The following is a 23,973-nucleotide window of genomic DNA, read 5'->3' on the forward strand; positions in this document are numbered from 1 at the left end:
AAAGTTTGTTAGGTGATAAGCATGTTGATTCCCCCCCTGACCCCCCCCACCCCCCCCAGCCCATCTAGTGCTCATGTAAATTTAGGTCAGTTCAGCATCTCAGCCTGTCTTTCACTCTCATCTCCTTGTTGGAGAATCCTCACAGTTGGAGATATCTGCTTGATGTGAGGCAGAACTCACTTCCCACTGTGGAAACTGAAGGGGTCAGTTTTTTTCTCCCTGATGCAGCCAGGGGCAGGCATGTGCTTTAAAACCTGGCCAATCAGATACTTCTCTCTCTCAGCATTTTGGAATATTGAATGAAAGACACAGAGGGTAGCAGAAGGTTATTTATTGCTTCTGTGGCAATTTGCTCACCAAATAAAATCCTTCTTGTTTAGGGACCACTGATGTGGATTTTTAAAAAAATTTTGTTTAATTGTTTAAAGTATTACAAAGAGTAGTACATATGTCTCCTTTTTTCCCCCCTTGACCTTCCCCCGGCCTCCCATACCACCCAGTGTATTGTGTCCATTGGTTATGCTTATATACATGCATACAAGTCCTTCAGTTGATCTCTTACCCCGCTCCCAACCCTCCCCGGCCTTCTCGCTGTAGTTTGACAGTCTGTTCTATGCTGCTCTGCCTCTGTGTCTATTTTTGTTCATCAGTTTATAATGGTCTTTATTATCCATAAATGAGTGAGATCATGTGGTATTTTCATTTCATTGACTGGCTTATTTCACTTAGCATAATGCTCTCCAGTTCCATCCATGCTGTGGCAAATGGTAAGAGTTCCTGTTTTTACAAGAGCATAGTATTCCATTGTGTAGATGTAGCACAGTTTTCTAATCCATTCATCTGTTGATGGGCACTTAGGCTGTTTCCAAATCTTAGCTATGGTAAGATTTTGTCTACAATTTACCATAGCTAAGATTTGGAAACAGCCTAAGTGCCCATCAACAGATGATGCGGAATTTTTTACCTCACCCTCAGAAGTCCCTATCTCCTATTTTAAAAGTCTGATTCTTTAACCTCTGTCAAATATCTTCTACTAAAGATACATTTTCTTCTACACAAGTTAGTCATAGTCAGTTTCTATGGCTTGTCACTAAGGAACATTTCTACTAAAGACAATGGGAAAAGTTAAAGTTTTGTAAATTTACATGATAATCTGAGGAAACAACACTGAATTGTAAGGTTTAGGTGATTACAAATGAATGCAGTAAAGCAACCAGGAGATATCAAACTTTAGCCCATCAACTGATTGGTAATTACAAAATAGTCACTGGCATGTAAAACACATCATTGGAAATATATTCAATATTATTGTAACAACTATATATGGTGCCAGGTGAGTACTCTTTGTAAAGTATGTGATTGTCTAACCAGTAGGCTGTACACCTGAAACTGACACAAAATAATATTGAATGTAAACTGTAATTGAAAAAAAAAATTAATTTAGCCCATCAAATTAGCAAGGATGAAATGATAGAACTGTACATTAAGAAGAGAAGGGCAAACTTTCTTATGCACTGTTGATAGGACATAAATTTATAATACTAACCTATAGTACAGTTTAGTATAAATCAACATTTAAAATGAGCGTTATCTTTTAATTTAGCTGTCTGCCTGACTATGTTAAAAGGTACCATATTCTTTCTCTTTTTCTAATGTCAACTCATTTTAAAACCAGGTTGCTTTATTTTATTCTTATTTTTTAAATCTTTACTGTTGAAAGTATTAAATATGTACCCCCCCCAAACTAGATTGCTCTAAAAAGAAGACTAAAATTTCCCTTAAGTTAAAAAAAGGAAAGTAAAAAGTAAAGTTAACTCTGAGTGCTAACTTCTAAAAAGATAATTGTCCTTATTAGAAAAGATATCTGCATAAGGATGTTCACTGAAACAGTTTGGAGAGCATACCATCGGCAAAAACCCAATGTCCGTTAACAAGCAATTATGTAAAGAAATTGTAGTGCATCTATACAGTATTGTATTTCATAGTCATTAAATACATAGCAATACCTATATTTGTTTACAGAGAAAAATATCCATGACATTTTTGATACTTTTAATTTTAGATTTATTTTTTAAAATGTGTTAAAATTTGTATGTCATCTTAAGGGACTCTGAATAGCCAAAAAGTATTGAAAAAGAAAAACAAAATTGGAGGTCTTATACTTCCTGATTTTGAAATTTACTATGAAGCTATAATAATCAAAACAGTGTAGTATTGGCATAAAGACAGATGTACATACCAATAAAACAGATTAGGCAATCCAAAAATAAACTCACATATATGGTCAAATGATTTTCTACAGGCATGCCAAGACCATTCAAAGGGGGAAGGTCAGTCTCTTTAACAAATGGTGTTAGGAAAACTGGATATCCTATATAATAAAAGCATAATATGGAAATCGACCAAATGGTGGACCAACTGGTTGCTATGATGTGCACTGACCACCAGGGGCAGACACTCACTGTGGTCAGTGTGCTCCTACAGAGGGAGCGCTGCTCAGCCAGAAGTCAGGATCATAGCTGGTGAGCACAGTGGCAGTGATGGGAGCCTCTCCTGCCTCTGCTGCAGGTGGGCAGTAAGGAGCAGTGGGTCCAGGACTGCGAGAGCCCCGGACTGCGAGAGGGATGTCTGACTGCTGGCTTAGGCCCGATGCCCCATAGGGGGATCGGGCCTAAGCTGGCAGGTGGACATTCCCCGAGGGGTCCTGGACTGTGAGAGGGCTGAGAGACCCCTCCCCAGTGCACGAGTGTCGTGCACTGGGCCTCTAGTCTACATATAAAAAATTGAATTGGATTTTAATCTAACACCATATAACAAAAATTGACTCAAATGAATCAAAGACCTAAACTTGAGACCTAAATTGGAACTAGATTTACTCTATGAATAAGCAGTTCCACTTATGGATATACTAGAAGCCCAATGCATGAAAGTCGTGCAAGGGTAGGCCCTCGCAGCCCCAGCTGCCTCCTGCACCCGCCTTGGCCTGCCGCTGCCCGCGTCTGCCGCCACCCTCCCCCCCGCCAGTTTCCCAGTACCGTGGAGCCCCCCAGTGATCATCCTACAGAGGATGGCTTGGGCCTTCCTCTTTGGGGTGATGACGGAGCCCCCCGATTGATCGCCCTGCTGGCCAGTGGCCTAGGCCTCCCTCTGCAGGGCGATCGTGGGGCGATGGCAGGCCCCCCAACCAATCACATCGCACCCACCTTGGCTGGCCTGGCACCAGTGCATGTCATCTGGAAGGTCATCCAAATGGTCGTTCTGCTGTTTGGTCATTCGGTCTATTTGCATATTATGCTTTTTTTTTTTTTTTTAAATATATTTTATTGATTTTTTACAGAGAGGAAGGGAGAGAGACAGAGAGTTAGAAACATCGACGAGAGAGAAACATCGATCAGCTGCCCCCTGCACATCTCCTACTGGGGATGTGCCCGCAACCCAGGCACATGCCCTTGACCGGAATCGAACCCGGGACCCTTCAGTCCGCAGGCCGACGCTCTATCCACTAAGCCAAACCGGTTTCGGCATATTATGCTTTTATTATTATAGATAACCAAAATAATTGAAAGCAGGATCTCAAAGATATTTTCTCACTCATGTTCATAGTGGCACTATTCACAATAGCCAAGAGATGGAAGCAACTCAAGAATCCATTGATAGATGAGTAAACAAAATGTGGGACAAACACACACACACACACACACACACACACAATTCAGCCTTAAAAAAGAAACTGACTGTTATGGATAGAATGTTTTGTTCCTTATAAATTTGTACATTGAAACCTTAATCCCCAAGGTGACGGTATTAGGAGTGTGGCCTTGGAGAGGTAACTAGGTTTATAGGAGCTATTGAGGGTGGAGCCCGTGTGATGGAATTAGTGTCCTTCTAAGAAGAGGAGGAGATTAGAGCTCTCTCTCCACCATGTGAGGACATAGCAAGAAGTCTGCAAACCCAGAAGAGGGTCTTCACCAGAACCTGACTATGCTCAGACTTCCTAGCTTCCAGAACTGCAAGAAATAAGTGCCTGTTGTCTAAGCCACCCAATCTATGGTATTTGTTATAGCCGCCCAAGCTGACTTGGACACTGTCACATTCTCCAACATGAATGAACCTTGAGGACATTGTGTTCATACAAAGACTGGCTTAATCCATTGCTTAAGTTGTTCTAATCTTATTCATTAGCTCTTTCATGTTGGCTTCTGTGTCATTTTTTTTAAAGTCATTTTCTTACTTTCTAGCAATAAAATATGCTCCTGAATTGGTCATTTTGCCGAGGACCTGGTTCCTTTTATTGGAGAATTATATTAGAAGCCAAGGTTTGGTTACTGGATATATTAGTTGCTACTGGGGGAGGGGGAAGTCATCTGTCCTAGGCCTTCTCTGTGGACAGAGCTAGAAAATATGTGTATGCATACATACTATGTACATACACATATGTAGAATTTAATTATTTTTTATCCATCTATGTCTATATTAATTTAAAATGAGTTTAGACTGATGTCTTCATATCTAATGTAGACACACATGGCTCATTCTTATTTATTTATCTATCTATTTATTTATTTAATAACTATTGTTGAAAGTATTACATATGTCCCCTTTTCCCCCCATTAACCTCTTCTAGCCCACTCTTGCCCCTCAACCCCAGGCCTTCACCATCCTATTGTCTGTGTCTATGGATTATGCATATATGCATACAAGGTCTTTGGTTGATCTCTTCCTATCCACCCCCACCTTCCCTCTGAGATTCAACAGTCTGTTCCATGCTTCTATGTCTCTGGATCAGTTTATCAGTTTATTTTGTTCGTTAGATTCCACATATAAGTGAGATCATGTGATCTTGTCGTTCTCTGACTGGCTTATTTTGCTTAGCATAATACACTCCAGGTCCCTCCATGCTGTCTTAAAGGATAAGAAATCTTTTTTTTTTATACCTTTGCATAGTATTCCATGGTGCAAATGTACCACAGCTTTTTTATCCATTCATCTACTGATGGGCACTTAGGCTGTTTCCAAATCTTAGCTATTGTAAATTGTGCTGCTATGAACATAAGGGTGCATACATTCTTTCTGATTGGTGTTTTGTGTTTCTTAGGATATATTCCTAGAAGTGGGATCACTGGGTCAAATGGCAGTTCCTTATTTAATTTTTTCACTCATCTGTTCTCTGAGCCTGCTCCAATCACAAACTTTTTCTATTCTCAACTAAAATACAAATAAAAACGAAAAAATATCCTGAACACATCAATGGATACAAATAAGTTTTGGGTGTGGGGATTAAAAATGCTATCTATACTAATAGTTTCTGGACTTTTTTCAAGCTGGTTAAAGGTTCATTGTCCACCCATATTTTCTAGGTAGATTTTTGTAAACTCTTGCAAAAATGTCTATTGTAGTCTAAGAATCCACCATCAGAATTTGGGGAGGAGCACTGTGGAACTTCTTCAAGGGGCAGTGACTCCCACGTGCAATTTACCATCTCTTGTGAGGCTCCCTGGCACCTGTATCTGTGCCTGGGACCTAGACCTCCAGACACAGCTGATGAGAGCGTAAACAGGGGGACGTTTTACATATCACTCACCCACATGAACTCACTCTCCCCTCTACCAGATGAAAGTCTTCTCCTGTTTTAGAGGGCCAGCACCCCTATCTTCACCTGGGCTGGCTCAGCCTTTACGAAGGTCAGAACCCATCTCCAGAGATCTGCAGGGGGCTGCCCCAGAGAGCTCAGCTGTGTACATGCACAGGAGGGAATTGCCAGAAGCCAGGAAAAGAGCCAGCTGAAAGGGTTGGAGGGAACTGCACCCAGGGCTCACATAGGCACGTGAGAGCCTGCTCCCTTCAGCTGGAATAGAAAACCTCATACTTCACAGGGTATTGGGTGGGAGCTCTTGTGTGCTCTTCGCTTTCTCCCCTTTTCCATAGGCTGGGACGTGGTGAGAGGTGGAGCAGCCAATGTAGACGTCCTGTAATTAGATGAAGAAACATGTTGAGGATGGCTGGACTACCCTATCAGCCCTCGACTACACAGTTCTGATTTTGAGAAAGAATAGGAAGCTCCATAGCCGGTTTGGCGCAGTGGTTAGAATGTCGGTCTGAGGACTGAAGGGTCTTGGGTTTGATTCTGGTCAAGGGCATGTACCTTGTTTGTAGGCTTGATCTCCCATCCTCCTGCGGGGGGTGGGGGGGGTGGGGGGGGAGGGTGGGGAGGGAGCGGGGGCTCATGTGAGAGGCAACCAATTGATGTGTCTCTTTCACATCGATATTTCTCTCTGTCTCATCTCTTCCCTTTCACTCTCTTTAAAAATCAATGGAAAAAATATATCCTCAGGTGAGAATTAACAACAATAACAGCAAAAGAACAGTAAACTTCTTTACATTTAAACTGTTTTCTTAGTTTGGGTTACCCCCAAAGCATACTCTGAGACAAGGATTTGGATGCAGTTAACCTATTTGGGAAGCCATCCCAGGAAACAAAGAAAAGGCAATAAACAATGCCCTAATGTATGGGTAGTCAACAATGTGGGGTGGCATCAATAGTGTCTGAGTAATACAGTATTTTTCTTTTAAGTATGTTTTCTCATGTAAAAGTAGCCCAATAAAATGGAATTTTTTAATGAGAAAGTTATAATTATTTACTATTATGCTCCTGTGCAACAGGACTTTGCCATTTCAGAGAGTCACTGCTTTTTCCATACTGCTTTTAGGAATAAGACTAAGCATCATGCAGCCTGATTTGTTGATGCCCATTACATGTCATAGATGTGGTGTGAAAACATTGACTTACGGCCTTCATAATTTTAGTAATTACCAACTGTGGCATTATTTGATTCAATTTTTAAGCTCTAGTTGATCATTTTCCTATTAAGGACATTCTGGCATCGTGGGATAGCTGATTATACCATAAATTCTTGGCTCTTTATTACCTGTCACATTCCAAGACATCATACCTTAAATATTTTTATTAGAAGATGTAATACCTGTTTTATGTTGGGGTAATTAGTTACGTGCCTAGTCCATGGCCTTTGGCTTCTCATTCAATGCACAGTAGGTGTAAATTAATATATCACAGCTCAGCTTTTCTGAGGGCTATAACTAGAGTGTGCCTACAGCTGATCTGCAGTTGGGAAAATCCTCTTCTAAAAGAGCCACCACTTTGTGCTTATCCCCAAATTTAAAGATTTCCTTCTTGGGTGTACCATATGCTTCCACAGTGTCTACTTCATAGGACTTTTAAGGGAGGTATTAGAGAAGTTCAAGAATTTCAGGTAAGAAATTGTTAATTTTTACATTGTTGATAATTAGGAAGCTAATTTTTCATTACTAAGGTTTGAAAAATGTACTTTTGGGGGATATAAGTATAAGATTTGATAAATATTTCAAAAGTTAATTTGGGGGGCATGAAGAATGTTAAAAAGTTTTAAAAATTCTATTTTGAAAACAATATAAATGGAAATAAAAGAATATTATTAAAATGAATGTTTATTTTTAAAACATTTCTTTAATGACCACTTTAGATGTACAATCTAAGCCAGCTTTAACATACCTAAGATTCTGGAAAATTAGATTATACAGTTATTCCCTCCATTATAGGGAGGGTGTCAAAATCCATTACTATTAGATTCCACAGTTAATGCTCAAACCAGAAACTCAACTATGCAACTTAAACCCAACATTTCCAATGGCAAGAATAACATAGAAGTATTCATGACCAAAGTCTTCTGGTATGATGGCTAACTGTGGATGAAATGGTACTTATTATCAGAGTATATGTTTTGCAGTCATAGAATAATACTGCTAAGTGAAGCTGTAGGAAAAGAGTTATTGCTATACACTGTTCTTGGGAGGATCAGTTAGTATAAACTTATATTAAAATAATTTGGTAATATCTCTCAAAAATGGAAATACATATGCCTTTGGTCCAGCAATTCCATTGCTAAGAATGTATCCTATTTGAGCTAATATGCAAAAATATATATACATGGATGCTCATTTTAGTAGATTGCAATGTAAGAACTGGAAGCAAATTAAATATATATCAATAGGAAATTATTAAGTGCAATCATGTATGCAATGACATTTTACTATTACAAAGAATGAAGTCTTATGTGCCAACATGAAGAATTTCTTAATATATATATATATTTAGGGAGAAAAGATACTGTAGATAACAGGCATATTTTGTTTCTCACATGCATAAAATAAATGAGACCCAACAAATTATTAATTTTGCAAAAAGTTGAGACTTCAAGTTGGAGTAGAAGAATATATTTATTTTACACCCTTTAGTCTATTTGAATTCATTAAAATTTATTTAATTAGATTAGAAGTAATACTGAGCTATTTTATAGACCTCCAACTTCTAAATAATGGAACTATGGAGAAAAACAGTAATATAGGTTCATTGATATCTTAATATTTTTCAAATACACCACCTCCAAGGAATGACTTAAATTGATACTTGTTAATTTTCTATTCTTTCTAATTTTGCTTCTTTTCATTTGGTTTGTTTTGATTATTTAGTCTTGTTATTTATAAATAATTTATCCTGATCCTTATCAAATAATACTGGTTACTAAAGAAGTCTTATATACATGATAAACAAATGTTGCAGGAATGATTTAGTATATTTTTCACCGTGTTACAAAATAGTAAATGACATAGAAGCAACAGGCAAATTCCATTCTGGCAAATTCTCCATTATGAGTACAAGGAGCTGGGAGGGGGGGTAGGGGTGAGGAGTGGGGTTTGAGGAAGAGTAGCTGCAGGATTTATTGGCAGCTGCTTTGGTGGGGATCACGGGCACCTGTCTTTCCCTATCACACTTAGTCTCTGAGGATGGGTAAGTGTGATGTTAGATACGCTTTCTCAGAGAGGTCCTCACCAACAAGAGGCCTTACTCTGTTGCCCAGTTTTCTGGGTGTTTTGAGAACCACTTCTGGTTCAGAAGGAGAGGCTTACTTGCTTTGTGAAATTTTTATTAAAGAAGAATTTTAAAATAATTTTATTGTAATTTATATCTTGGAAAGTGTTGAAAGTATAAGGATCTAATAACAATCCTTTTATCCATTAATCAGTCAAACCTCCATGATTGCAGCTTCCAGGATCAATTGTTAGTATTATATCACTATTTAATATGTTACCGCATCTTAAGGAACATAGCTATGTTACATCATATTTTAGTCTTTTTGCTTCAATTATCATGTGAATTTCCTCTCATTGCTAAACACTTTTCCTTGCCCTGGCCTATGTGGCTCAGTTCATTGGGCATTGTCTTGCGCATCCAAAGGTTGCTGGTTCGATTCCTGGTCAGGGCACATGCCTGGGTTGGGGGATCAGTCCCCAGTAGGTGGTGTGCAGGAGGCAGCCAATCAGTGATTCTCTCTCATAATTGATGTTTTTTTTCCTCTCTCTTCCTTTCTCTCTGAAATAAATAAAAAACAAACAAAAATAATAAAAATAAACCTTTTCCTTAATATTTTTTCCAATATGCTTAATATTCCATTCTGAATTTATATTTTGCACAACTATCAATCTAAATTTGGATATTTAAGTCAATTTCATTTAAAAATATTTAGCCATTATAAAAAAGTCACTAAAAACTGTTTTTAATTCTCCTTCATGGTTCTGGTGATCATTTTATTTGTTTCCTTTTCTTTTTAAAATTTTTGTACACATTATGGAATAGAACAGCCACTTAAGATTTTATTTTTATTACTAAAAGTTTCACGTATGTACTCAAATAGGCTAATTAGCCATCTCAGATTGAGGAGTATTCAGAAATTTCAAAGGTAGCTTTGACTGGAAGCATTTGCAGCTATTTATCTTTTTAAACTTTATTTATAATATTGTTGATATTATTATGTACCCAACTCCCCACTCCCTGTCCTTTGCCCACCTCCACCCAGTCCCCACCCGCCCTTCCCTCTGGCCATCACCACACTGTGGTCTGAGTCTATGGATTATGCATATATGTTCCTTGGCTAATCCTTTCACTTTCTTTCATCCAGTCCCCCTATTTATTTTTTGTATCTTGAGCTTTTATCATGTTCTGCTCTTTCCTTATAGTTTTTGTTCTTTTTTAAAATCTCCTTAATAATTTAAAATGTGCTTATTTTATAGTTTCTTTCAGATTATCTTATTACCAGAAGTTTTTGTGTTCTAATCTCTCTGTTGTAATGCTTACTGTATTTATGTTGGAGTATTTCCTTTTCGGATTTGTACTTTGGAGTTAATATCATCTTTTTGATGATTGTGTGTATTTATTTGTCCAGGCTAGAGAATAATGCTGAAGGAAAATAACAGTCAACCTAGAAATCTGTAATGCTAATACAGAGTAGCTTTGCATTTTCCTCTACCGGTTGTTTTAAATTTAATAGTTGAAAATGAATGTATATGCTGAATTTTTGGCTTAAGGATTCCTATGCCACAAGATAACACAGACTGAACATTCACTTTCACAAATAAATTTTTATTTTTTTTAAGTCTTACAGAGCTCTTGGAAGGTACAATTTCCTTTTTTGTCCCTTGAACTTTTGGTGGAATCCTTATCTTACACTGAAGAAGTGGTCTTTTGGGATTCTAACTTCATGGAAGGTTTTATTTCTACCTCTTCCCAGGGAATGGGTTCAAGGCCACATCTGTTATCCCTGTATCGAAATGGAAGCCGTAGCCTCTGCCCCTGGGTCTATAATTCTCCCAACTCTCCCTGGCTCATTCCATTTGTCTTGTGAGCTGCCAGTTCTGCCTTCTCTCCGGCACCTGAATGTTTCTCTTTCTTTCAATAGACATCAGCTATATATTTAAGTCTTTTCATGATGTATGTACTTAGCATTTTCATAATTTTAATATTTTAAAATTATAATTTATTTTAAAAATTTTTTGTGTAGACTGCTATGGTCAAGGTCAGCCAAATATTTGTTCTAAATATATGGAAACATTAAGATTGTCAAAATTTTATTTTTCACTGATATGCTTGGTCTTTCAGAATAAAAATTCAAGGGGCGATGTAATACTTTGTTTGGTAAGTACTATAAAGTGGGAAAATGTGAGAATATAAAATAAATTGTGAAAACAAAGGCCATGGATGCTAAAACTGAGATGCTGAATTCACAAAATATTGTTCTTGCTATTCTAGTTCCAATAAATTAAAAGTGATTAAAGTATACATTCCAACTGTAAATCAATCCCAACTTTGCAAATGAAGGGTTGACTGGGATGTTGGAGGTAGTGATGGAGGGGAAAATACTTACAGGTTGCTTATCATAACTTTGAGCTTCACTTGTTTTTTCTTTGACATTTAAGGCAATATTTTATTCGGGGTGTCAGAGTTACATGTCCAATGGAAAGAAGTTTTTCCATTTTTCCCTTCTTGTGGAGACTCAGGTACATGAAGAAGGGGCAAGAGCACAATGATGTGAACAACTTCTTTTCTAAGGAAACATAGTTCAAACTAAATAATAAAGTTGCTCCCGCAATAGAACAGTAGTTCAGCTTCTGTCACTATATAGTATGAAGGGTCGAGATAAGACATGACTTAATTTCTTAAGAATCTTGTTGAAAAAAATTAGACTCGTTTTTTTTTCAAGTAGAATATAGTATGGAAATATTTATTAGCAAGAAAAAAATCTCTAAACTTTTAATTTTGAGAGTTAATGTAGATGAGAATTTAATGGCACCTATTTTAACATTAAAATCACTCAATTTGATTCCAAGCTCTGCTAGCTACTATTTGTTGTGTTGGGGTAAATAACGTAAATTCTTTCTGTTTATTTGTCTATAAAATGACAATCATAATACCAAACTCCCATGCTTTTAGTGAGAGTTCAAGCGAAATACATATAAAATATATAAAGCACTTAGCACAGTGCCTGTGTGTGATTATCGCTGATGCACAACAGCCACTATTTGAAATCAACACAGAGATGTCAGAATCACTTGAGGTGAAAAAGACTCCAAAAGACTGGAAATGTGAGGAGCGCATCTCTTATCTAAGTAGCACAACTTCTGAGGTGCCTGGGCACAAGTAGAGGAGATAATATTATTCCCAAAGTGTGAAAATGGGGTAGTGGGAATTTTTCTATGATGTGAACCCCAATTTACAGAAAACGAATCCTTGCTTGAGAGGGAAAGAGCAGTATTACTTTTTGTAAATGAGCCTCTGTGGGTATCCTATGTTGACGTGTTTGCTCTGGTAGAAATACCTTTATTCTCTGTGACCCACTTAGACAACCATGAATCTTCTTTTTGTTTGATCAAAAAATGTCCAAGTCCAGATAAGCTTTGTAGTGATTAGAAAGCATATTCCTTATGAGTAAAATATTCGATTCCTTGCTTTTAATTTGCCCATCCTATTTTTCCTAAGCAAATTTGCATCTTCTGTGCTAGGCTTGGCAAGAACTCACAGTTATCTTATTCTTTGAAAAGGCAGTGGTGACATTGAGTCACCTGAGTGCTATCTCTGGGCAACAATGACAAATGGTCACTTGCAGTGCAAAGATCAAGTGCTCAGAGTGCGAGGTCAGCTGCTTTACATGACACCTAATGTGACTGTCATTTCTCAGGGTCCCTCGCCAAAGGCAGGGTGGCGACATGGTGTACCCATCACTAAGGTGCCATGTCTGGCATCTAAATGGAGCTCAGTAATTCCAGCGGAGCCAAGTTATTAGAGATCTAATTGCCATTGTCTAATAAATTCTTTTGAGGTCTTTGTGTGTTGGTTTACTTAAATATTCAATGTATCCAGCTGGAAGCAGTTATTAAAAATATAATTGTTTTGTAAATTTTTATTTTTCAATCCCAAAACATCCTCATGAATTAATAAACAGCATTCAGATAAACTAAGAATATTCATCAATAATGCAAGGTTTTTCGTGTCATTGGGGGAATATAATCTTACTCTACTGATGATCAGAAACTCTGGGGAAATAACATATCCTCTGTAATACATTTCCATCTTGGATTTTCTAGATCATGTTTAGTTGGAGCGTTTTTACTTTGAACAACAATGTTTTTATTCACCTTTTTTCCAATAGAGCTTATTTGAACTCACCATCATCTTAAGTTTATTTCCAGTAATTACTTTCCTGCTTGCCTTTCCAAAGCTGGCTATGAATTTATTATGAATGCACAATGGGCTTTAAAAGAGCAAGGCTAATTTCTTTAAAATGAGCAATAGTGGACTTGTTCCCAACTAGGAGAATAGAACATAACCTTCCTAAGACATTTAGATGTTCCCCAAAAGACTGACTGATAGTCAACAAATGGGGGGAATATAAAATTTCTCCAGAGGGATGAATGCTTCCTTAAGTGGCCTGATTGACAGCTCTAGACTTGCCCAGTGATACTGTCATCTGAGGGACCCTACACTTTCCCCGCCGGGTTTTCTGAAGTCTCTCTGGTGTCATAAGGGGACAAACCCCTGTGGTACTGCCAGGCCCCTCTCTGTCAGAGGGCTAAGACCTGGACTAATTCATTGCAGTGCAGTTTAATTAAACTGCACCAGAGTTGTTTCCCTGGTAAAATAAGTGTGGGAAGAGAATGTGTGTCAAAAGGGACATGCCCCTTACTGTGTGTGCTTTATTGTTACACCACAGCTAATATATTGTGGGAATTCCCATGGAGTCAATGATAAACTGTATTATTGAGCTCCATAAAATAGGCATTCTACTAGTGCAGGTTACTGTAGCTCACAATTCTATTAATCCTTCTAATTTATTATATTATAGCTGTATGTGAGGTCTCATAAATTTATTATACCCCTTTCATCTAAAAAAACCCCACTACCCACCATGCTTGTTTCTCCCCTCAAATAAAACCTCTTATTATTTGTTGTGTCTGTCTCTAAAAATGTAATAGCCACTTGTAAGAAAATATAATTACTGGCTGAGAAATGTAAATTGCATTTGACATGTCTTCTATTCTAAAATTAAAAAATTCTATTAAGCCTTGCTGTATGAGTACAAACACTGGTGCATGAAGACCCATTGGGTTTTTATTTCCAGTTTTCTGGCAGTAAGCTCACATAAATGACACCTTTGTCATTTTCACTGTTTTCATCATTTTGTTTATGATAAATGAATTTAATTATAGTACTCTTTCCTTTATCATTTACATTGGAGGGCAATAGAAGGGTAGAGATAACTGCTTCATCCATTTCATTAGACTTGGCAATCTCCAATGCCAAGTACAATGCCTGGCATATATTAGAGACTCAAAAGGCATATGTTACGTAATTGACATGAATGCAATAGGAAATTCTGTGATTTCCTTGTGTAAATCTCCATATAATTTTTTACCTACATATTTATTAACATGTTTATTAATAACAGTTTATTTTTTATCAGGTGCACTTGCACAAATATTTGGTTTACTGGTTAAAAGGATAATACCTAAAGAAGTAGGAATAAGTTCATTAAGTTATGAAATTTTAGTAGATTACATTTCCTAGTTTCAGAAAACTTGATGCCTCAAAAAAAGATAGAGCTTGGGTGCTGAGAATAAGCCAGAGGTTCTGTGGGCTGGCCCTCAGGTGATAAGAAGAAATGTGGAGAGGAAAACCAAGATGGTGGTATAGGTAAACAACAGAAATTGCTGCTTTGCACAACCACTTCAAAAATATAACTAAAAGACAAAATGGACATCCTCCAGAACCACAGGAAGGCTGGCTGAGTGGAAATTCTACAACTAGAAGGAAAGAGAAAAGCACACTGAGACTCAGGGGAGGTGTAGAAGTAGAGTGCAGAGGTATGGAGGAGCACGTGGAAAGGGTTGGCAACTGAGGACAGGGTTGTCTTTTTCAATTGGAAGGGAGTCTCAAGCTCTTGACTGCTCTGAACTCCAGTTCTGGGTGAGTCTCTGGTGACCCAGACTCACAAGGGGAGAAACTGGACTGTCTGGCAGCAGGCGGAACTCGAGGGTGGCTTTCTCTCAGATGTGCTTGAAGCGATTACCACAGGACATTGAGACCTGGGGCCTCTTAGGGCAGGACTGAGGATCAGCCATAGCTGTTTGCTCCTCCCTGTTGATCCCCTGAGACACCGCCCCACCCAAGCTGTGTGCAGAGGCTTTTGCATATGAAAGGCCTGGCCCTTTGCAATCTAAAATTACCTAACAAACTGCAGCTGGGTCAGAGAGACCCAGAACATCCAAAAGAAGGCCCAAGGCCCCACAGAAGCTTGCATTGCTTCACAGCTGGGCCTCATCTGGGCACCTCCAAACCCCAAACAAAGAAGAGGAATCTGCAGATCTCTCCTTAGCTCCTGCTGGGTAGTCTCAGGCAGAGGCTAAATTAGCACCTCCTTAGAGAGCCAAGAGCCAGTGTACCCAGTGGTCAGAGTGAGACCATCCAGATTACAACAGATCCATAAGGGACACACTCAGGGGGCAGACTCAGAGAGCACCAAAGCCCCACTGAAGCAAGTCTTGCCCCGTAAGGGTGTCTTCAGCACAGAAGTTCTCCCACTGCAGACAAAGCTGATTCTCACAGCCAATTGGCCTGGAGGTCAATTACTCCCAGTGATCCTACAACAATCAAGGCTTAACTACAACAAGACTGTGCACAAAGCCCACAAGGGGGTGCACCAAGAGTGTCCACCTCAGGTAACTGGGGAGGCTGAGCCACTGGGCCCTACAGGACACCTAGCACACAAAACCACTCTACCAACACAGGGAAGCATAAAAAATGCGGAGACAAAGAAACAGGTCACAAATGACAGAAATGGAGGAAAGCAAACCACTGGATATAGAGTTCAAAACCACACTTATAAGGTTTTTCAAGAATTTTCTAGAAACAGCCAATAAATTTAGTGAGACCCTCAAGAAATCTAGTGAGACCCTTGAGGATATGAAAAAGGACCAACTAGAAATTAAGCATACACTGACTGAATAAAGAATATTATACAGAGATCCAACAGCAGACTAGAGGATCACAAGAATCAAGTCAAAGATTTGAAATACCAAGAAGCAAAAAACGCCCAACCAGAAAAGCAAAAAGAAAAAAGAATCCAAAAATATGAAGATAGTGTAAGAAGCCTCTGGGACAACTTCAAGCGTACCAACATCCGAATTATGGGGGTACCAGAAGAAGAGAGAGAGCAAGATATTGAAAACCTATTTGAAGAAATAATGACAGAAAACTTCCCCTACCTGGTCAAAGAAATAGACTTACAAGTCCAGGAAGCGCAGAGAACCCCAAACAAAAGGAATCCAAAGAGGACCACACCAAGACACATCATAATTAAAATGCCAAGAGCAAAAGACAAAGAGAGAATCTTAAAAGCAGCAAGAGAAAGACAGTCAGTTACCTACAAGGGAGTACCCATACGACTGTCAGCTGATTTCTCAACAGAAACTATGCAGGCCAGAAGGGAGTGGCAAGAAATATTCAAAGTGATGAATAGCAAGAACATACAACCAAGATTACTTTATCCAGCAAAGCTATCATTCAGAATTGAAGGTCAGTTGAAGAGCTTCACAGATAAGAAAAAGCTAAAGGAGTTCATCACCACCAAACCAGTATTATATGAAATGCTGAAAGGTATTCTATTATATTCACCAGTTTATTCTGTTCATCAGATTTTTTATTTACTTGATTTTTAGATTCACTTATTGATAGATATGTATTTGGCCTGATTATAAATTGTGCAAAGCACTATATCAAGTGTGGTGCATGGGTTATTTAATTGAATCTTCATAATATACCTAAGAGGAAGGTGCAATTATTACCTCTCCAATGGGTTAGGACACAAAATATTTGCAAGTTTATGTAACTTGCTCCAGGTCATACGTGTAGCAGATGGTAGAGCAGGTATTGCAGATGGAGTAATCACTTCAGGTCTGTGCATATGGCTGCTTTGCAATATCTGTATCGCCCACCCAACCCCCGTGTAAACAGTTTCTTTTTCTTGACAGTGCCTAGTCGGTGCAGACTCTTTTGGTCCACTCACAGCAGATGTAAAACTTTAGAGAGGTTGATTGGCCTTAACGCAGAGGATTGGAGGAACCAACTTCTTTAGAATCACTATCTTAATGATTACTTGAAGATGAGATTTCTCACTTTTGGAGGCCCATACACATTTAAGTTCTTATCTATATATATAAAAGCCTAAGCTACCGGCCAACCGTTCGACCATCTGACCGGTAGCTATGATGCGCACTAACCCCCAAGGGGAAGATGCTCAATGCAGGAGCATGGAAACATAGAACAGACTGAAGAATCTCAGAGGAAAGCAGGGAGGGGAGAGGGTAGGAAGAGATTAACCAAAGATCTTATATGCATACTAGAGGCCTGGCGCATGGATTCATGCACCAGTGGGGTCCCTTGGCCTGGCCCACACCCTCTTGCAATCTGGGACCCCTCGGGGAATGTCAGAGAGCCAGTTTCATCCCGATCCCCGCAGGCCAGGCCAAGGGACCCCACCTGCTAGAGGGACCCCGCTCACTCTGCAGAGTGAGCCATGGTGCTGCCCCAGGTGCGGCCAGCAGGGAAGGACCACGGGAGGTTGGCTCTAGGGCATGTTCGGCCCATATTGCCCAGTCCTGCCGGCCACCTTCTAATTAATTTCCTTTCAATGTGTATGAATCGATGCACCGGGGCACTAGTTGTAATACAAAATACCATAAATCAGATATATAACATGGTGGTTCCTTACACATTTTCAAAGAACTAAGTGAAGTCTAATAATACATGAATAAAATATGTAAACACTTGAATGACTTTATAGACTTATTTTAATAAAAAAAAATTAGAGGCCCTGGCCTAGTAGCTCAGTTGGTTAGAGCATTATCCTGATATGTCAAGACTGGGGATGTGATCTTCAGTTAGGGCACATACAAGAAATAACCAATGGATGCATAAATAAGTGGAACAACAAATTGATCTCTCTCTTAAATCAATAAATAAAATAAATTAGAAATGAAATTTAATCTTTTTATAATTTAAAAGCACAAAGATTGCTTCTGTATTGGCAAAACCAACAGTTTTATAAAATAATGTTTTGAATTTTGGTATGAAAAAATATGATAAAGATAGTGAAATTAAAAGTTTTTCAAATGTTATGTTTCATTTTGATAATAGGAAAATAGAATAAACACACATTTAAAGATTTTTAACACATTCTTATTAATGTAATGCAAATTGCCATTCTGGTTGTTTAGAAATATAGAAAGAAAAGCTTATTTTCTCCTGGATTGAAATAAAAGGACATTTTTTTGACACGATGATTGACACAGCATTTTATATATAGTGTCACTGAGAAATGAATAAAGCATTTTTAAAAATATTTTAGTAGTAATATTTGAGATTCAGTATATATATATATATATGTATACACACACACACACACACACACACACACACACATATATATGTATATATATATGAAGTTTTATGTGGAGAAATTTAAGGTTTGATTTTTTTAGAATTTAGGTTTTTCTTTAATTCTTTATTCTTGAAAGTATTACATATGTCTCCTTCCCCAAACCATGCCGCCCCACCCCCCTGCCCAAGGCCTTCAGCACCCTATTGTCTGTGTCCACGGGTTATGCATATATGCATACAAGGTCTTTGGTTGATTACCTCTCACCTACCCAACCTCCCCCACCTTCCCTCTGAGATTCTGCACTCTGTTGCAAGCTTCCATGTATCTAGAGCCACTCCATTCATCAGTTTATTTTGTTACTTAGATTCCACATATGAGTGCGATCCTGTGATACTTGTCTTTCTCTGCTGGCTTATTTTGCTTAGGATAATACTCTCCAGGTCCCTCTATGCTATCTCAAAGGGCAAGAGATTCTTTTTTTACTGCTGCATAGTCTTCCATGGTATAAAGTACCACAGCCTTTTTTTATCCACTCATCTACTGATGGGCACTTGGACTGTTTCCAAATCTTAGCTATTATAAGTGCTGCTATGAACATAGGGGTGCATATGTCCTTTCTGATTGGTGTTTTAGGTTTTTTAGGATATATTCCTATAAGTGGGCTCACTGGGTCAAATGGGAGTTCCATTTTAATTTATTAAGGGAACTACATACTGTTTTTCATAATGGCTGCACTAGTCTGCATTCCCACCAGCAGTGTACGAGGGTTCCCTTTTCGCCACATCCTCGCCTGCACTTGTCATTTGTTGATTTGTTGATGGTAGCCATTCTGACAGGTGTAAGGTGATACCTCATTTTTGTTTTAATTTGCACATCTCTGATGATAAGTGGCTTTGAACATTTTTTCATATGTCTGTTGACCATCTGTATGTCTTCTTTGGAGAAGTGTCTATTTAGGTCCTTTGCCCATTTTTTAATAGGATTGTTTGTCTTCCTTTTGTTAATTGTATGAGTTCCTTATATATTTTGGATATTAAACCTTTATCAGATGCATCATTGCCAAATATGTTCTCCCATACAGTTTAAAAAATTAATTATAATGTACAATAGAGTAGCTGTTAATAGAACTATGTTCAAATTGCAGACATTTCTGCTTCTAATCTTTGCACGATTGTTAGCATATTTATAATCTTTATAAACTTCCCTAACCTCAAAGTATCAGTATTTTTATCTGCAAAAAGGAGATAAAATTCTTGACATACACCTGGTGCTTAAAGAAAAAATAGCTTGCCAAAATATATTTAAAATATTACATTTTTCTATCTCATTCATTTTCTATTGAAATGAATGAGATGAATAAATCTCAATATTTTTACTTTAATTTCAAAATTAATTTATAAATAACATTAAAGCATAAAGTTTAATGTGGAGAAACTTTAAATCATATGGAATTATTAGAAGGGAGAGATCATGCTACCTCATGGCAAAAAGAGTAGTCCATAGAAAGAACAATAACTCTTAGAAAGGAAAGAAACATTGTTAGCACTATTTCCTCATGTGCAAAAATAACTATTTTGCTTTCTGTAGGTAATGAGAAAATTGAAGGCACTCTCTACATTTTGCCAAACCACGGAGGCCCACCTCCCTTAATATTTGCCATTCTGTTATTTTAGATCTTAGCTTGCCTTTGATTTGATGCTATGTTGCTAGGTTCTTAGGCAACATTGCAGTTGCAGTTTAGGTGCCTGCATTCTTAGGACTTTTCATGTGACTATTAAACCTCTGTAAACGCTCTTGCCTTCTTCTGGTGTATAACCCAGAGTCAGAGTGGACATCTCAAGATAGAGTGCCCTGGAGAAGAGTAACATGATCTTTGACCTGCTTGTGACATACTGTATAAAGATTTTGGGAAATGCTGTCTAGGGTAATCCATCATCAAGCCATTTGGTATAACCTTGATGACCCTGTTCTTTTAGCATAAATATAACCCTGGAGCACCTAGTGTTTTGAAAATTTATATTTATTATATAAAGTTATACACCCTATAAAGCAATAAAAATGTAACATGTAAGTTTGTCAGGTAGATTAAAGAGTAGATGTGTGAAAAAGTTGCCTTGTGTTAATGTTGCTCAGTAGCTGTTGAAATTTAAAGACCATGAGAACAACTTTTCCAAGCCAATCAGCCAGACTTGCAAGCTACAACAAATGCTGTATTTCTCTTGGTTGTCAATACAAGTATGACACTCATACCCATCTCTGATTATACTTTGTAGTTCCACATTGTTCATGATAGTTTTTCATTTTGATTTGAAAGATATTTGAAACAAATTTTTAAAAAACAAATCTAAATTCAAGTAAGTAAAAGCAAGGAACAAAAACTTAGCCAAGGAGTAGAAACCTTTGCCATGTGATAAGTGAACAGTGAGTAATGGTAACTATAAATAAGATCCTTGGGGAAAGATGAGAGATTTCTGCAACCTGAGGAGAAACCAGCATATTTGATTTCTACTACATTAGTTCACCCACCTTCAGATCTCATCTCATTGACTGAAGTTGTCTCTCATTGGTTTGTTGGAGTCCAGCTTAACTCTCCTTCATTTAATTCCCCAACCTGCAGCATAATCCATCTTTCTAAAGGGCTAATCTTTTCTGTCTGACTTATTTCACTTAGCATAATGCTCTCAATGTCCATCCATGTTGTTGCAAATGACGCTATTTCCATCCTTTCTTATGGCTGAGTAGTATTCCATTGTAAAAGCTAAGAATCATATGATTTAACTCATATGTGGGATATAAAACTGCAACTTATGAACACAAACAGCAGTGTGGTGGTTTCCAGAGGGAAGCGGGTGGGGTGAAAAGGGGTCCTAATATGAGGTGACAGGAGAAGATTTGACTTTGGGTGGTGGGCACATGGTGCTATATGCAGATTTTGTAACTTAGAAATCCACACATGAAACCTATATGTTCATGTTCACCAATGTCACCACCAATAAAACTTAATAAAAAAATAAAAAAGGGCTCATCTGACCCAGTTAAAATCAAAGCAAAATACTTTCAGCCATGCTGGGGCACAGGTGGGCCCAACAGCATGGGCTGGGCTCCAGTTGAAGAGGATTGTGGAAGGAAGGGGACAACCCAGTCATGGACTCTGAAGAGATACATGCACCTGGAGGCCACAGTTCCATGTCCCCAAACCTTCCCTGATTCTCCCAAAGCCAAGCCAAAGCAAAGGCTTTGAAGGCAAAGAAAACAGTGCTGAAAGGTGTCCACAGCCACACACAAAAAATGATCCTCACTGTACCCATCTTCCGATGGCAGAAGACACTGCAGCTCCCAAGGCAGCCTGAATATCCTGGGAAGAGCGCCTTCAGAAGAAACAAGCTTGGCCACAACTTCATCAAGTTCCCCCGACTACCAAGGCAGCCATGAAGAAGGTAGAAGACAACAATACACTGGTGTTCATTGTGGATGTCAGGGCCAACAAGCACCAGATCAAACAGGCTATAAAAAAGCTCTATGACGTTGACATGGCCAATGTCAACACCCTGATCAGACCTGATGGAGAGAAGAAAGCCTATGTTCAACTGGCTCCTGACTATGATGAGTTGGATGTTGCCAACAAAATTGAGATCATTTAAACTGAGTCCCGCTGGCTAATTCTAAATAGAAATTTTTACACTGCAAAATAATAATAGAAATTAATAATAATAATAATAATAAAATATCGAAGCAAAATAAAATCAACCAAAACATATCTTCAGTACTTAATCACTAGCTCATCAACTGGTCTCAACTCATGTCATGATCTTACCACTACAGGCTCAGTTTTCACTATGGCCACTTCATGCTGCAGCCATATTAAACTTTCAATGTTTCAAAAGTGCCCTGTTTGCTCTTTCACTTCCAAGCTTTGTCTTGTCTCAGTCTGGACATTTTTCCCACTTTCTCATCCTTCAGATCTCGGCCTCACATTTTGCTTTACCAAAAGGTAGCAACCACTCACCAAGTTTGGGTTGGGTACCCTGTATGTACTTCCGTTGTACCTTGTGCAGGCATTATTGTCTCCACACAAAAGGAAACAAAAATCAAGGGCCTAACTTGCCCAGTGTTGCACATTTATAAAATATCAGAGCCAGGCCCTAAATTCAAAACTTCTGGCTTCCACCATTATTTCAAAGTAGCCTCTCATACGCTTAATTTTACCTCAATAATTATGAGCTTTAGTGGTTTTATGTGGCTTCATTCCTCTATCCCTTTACATATCCCCCATGCCTAGATTAACTTTGTGTTTGTGTCTGCCTGGGAAATTCTTATTCATTTTTTAAGATCCAGTTGTAGAATGTGACACCTTCTCTGGTGCACCCTCCCTCTTCAGGTCCACAATGTTACTTAGTCCTTACCACTCTTGTGGGGCTAATGATCGCTATTGAAATGTCTGATTATATGTTTATCTCTCCTGTTGGCCAGTGAACTTCCTGATGGCAAATGTTTATATCAATCACCTCTATATTCCCTGGCACTCCCTACAGTGCCCCATACATAATGGATTTGGTATTTTAAACTAGAATCATGGAAGCACATATTAACCACCTGCATACTCATTTCTCATATTTTCTTTCTTTGATAGCATGCAAGTTGTCCAGTTTCTCTCTTTGCCTTCCCAAAAATACCCTAACTGATTTCTCAGAGCTTCCAGTTGCAAGGCCTTGCCATTGAAGCTAGGTTATTTTTTTATTACTACAGGCCCAGTGCATGAAATCTGTGCATGGGTAGGGTCCCTAGGCCTGGCCGGCAATCAGTGCTAATTGGGGCCTTCTGGCTGCCCGCCAGGGCCTTCCTTCATTCTGCATCGCCCCCTGGTGGTCAGCACACATCATAGTGAGTGATCAAACTCCCAGTCTCCCAGTTGAACTCCTGCAGAGACACTTTGCATATTTGCCTTTTATATATAGAGAAATTATTGAATTTATTGGGGTGACATTGGTTAATAAAATGATGTTGGTGTCAAGTGTACAATTCTATAATACTCCATCTGTATATTGTATTGTGTGTTTACCACTCCAAGTCAAGTCTCCTTTGATCACCATTTATGTTGCTTTACCCTCTCCAACCTCCCCTCACCTCTCTTTCCCTCTGGTAGTCACCTTATTGTTGTCTGTTTATAAGGGTTTTTTTGTGTGTTGTTTAATCCCTTCACCTTTTTCACCCAACTTTCCAAATCTACTCCCCTCTGACAGCTTTTACTCTGTAATCTGTGTCTATGAGTCTGTTTCTATTTTGTTTGTTTATTTTGTTCATTAGTGCCGGGGTCCAACCCCAGCAGGTCCAGGGGTTCCCAAAGGCGTAGACGGAGTCGGCGAAGAAGGAATGACACGGAGACAGCGTTCAGTTGATCAGCAGCCTAGCCAGGATCTCCAGCCAAGTTCTGGTCTCGATCTCCAGAGAGGTTCTGCTGTTTATTGTCTTGTTACATCCGTATTTATCCCAGTTGATTTTAATCCTGTCAATTTCTATTACAAAGGTTAGGGCGTTTCTTATCTCCATTCCAGGGAGTAAAGATTATGTAGCTTAAGCATGATTGTTTGTAGTGATTAACTACCCGCCTGGCACTTAGTTAAGGAGTTTCATCCCCTCCCTGACTTCAGGGAAA

At 38.6% G+C, this 23,973-nt stretch overlaps 1 pseudogene; it reads left to right on the forward strand.

Annotated features, from left to right (window-relative positions):
- Positions 1 to 21,536: 21,536 nt before the first annotated feature.
- On the forward strand, positions 21,537 to 21,961 carry LOC132227093 (large ribosomal subunit protein uL23-like; annotated as a pseudogene).
- Positions 21,962 to 23,973: the final 2,012 nt, after the last annotated feature.

Source organism: Myotis daubentonii, chromosome 1 (assembly GCF_963259705.1).
Source record: "Myotis daubentonii chromosome 1, mMyoDau2.1, whole genome shotgun sequence".
Lineage (NCBI taxonomy): Eukaryota > Metazoa > Chordata > Mammalia > Chiroptera > Vespertilionidae > Myotis > Myotis daubentonii.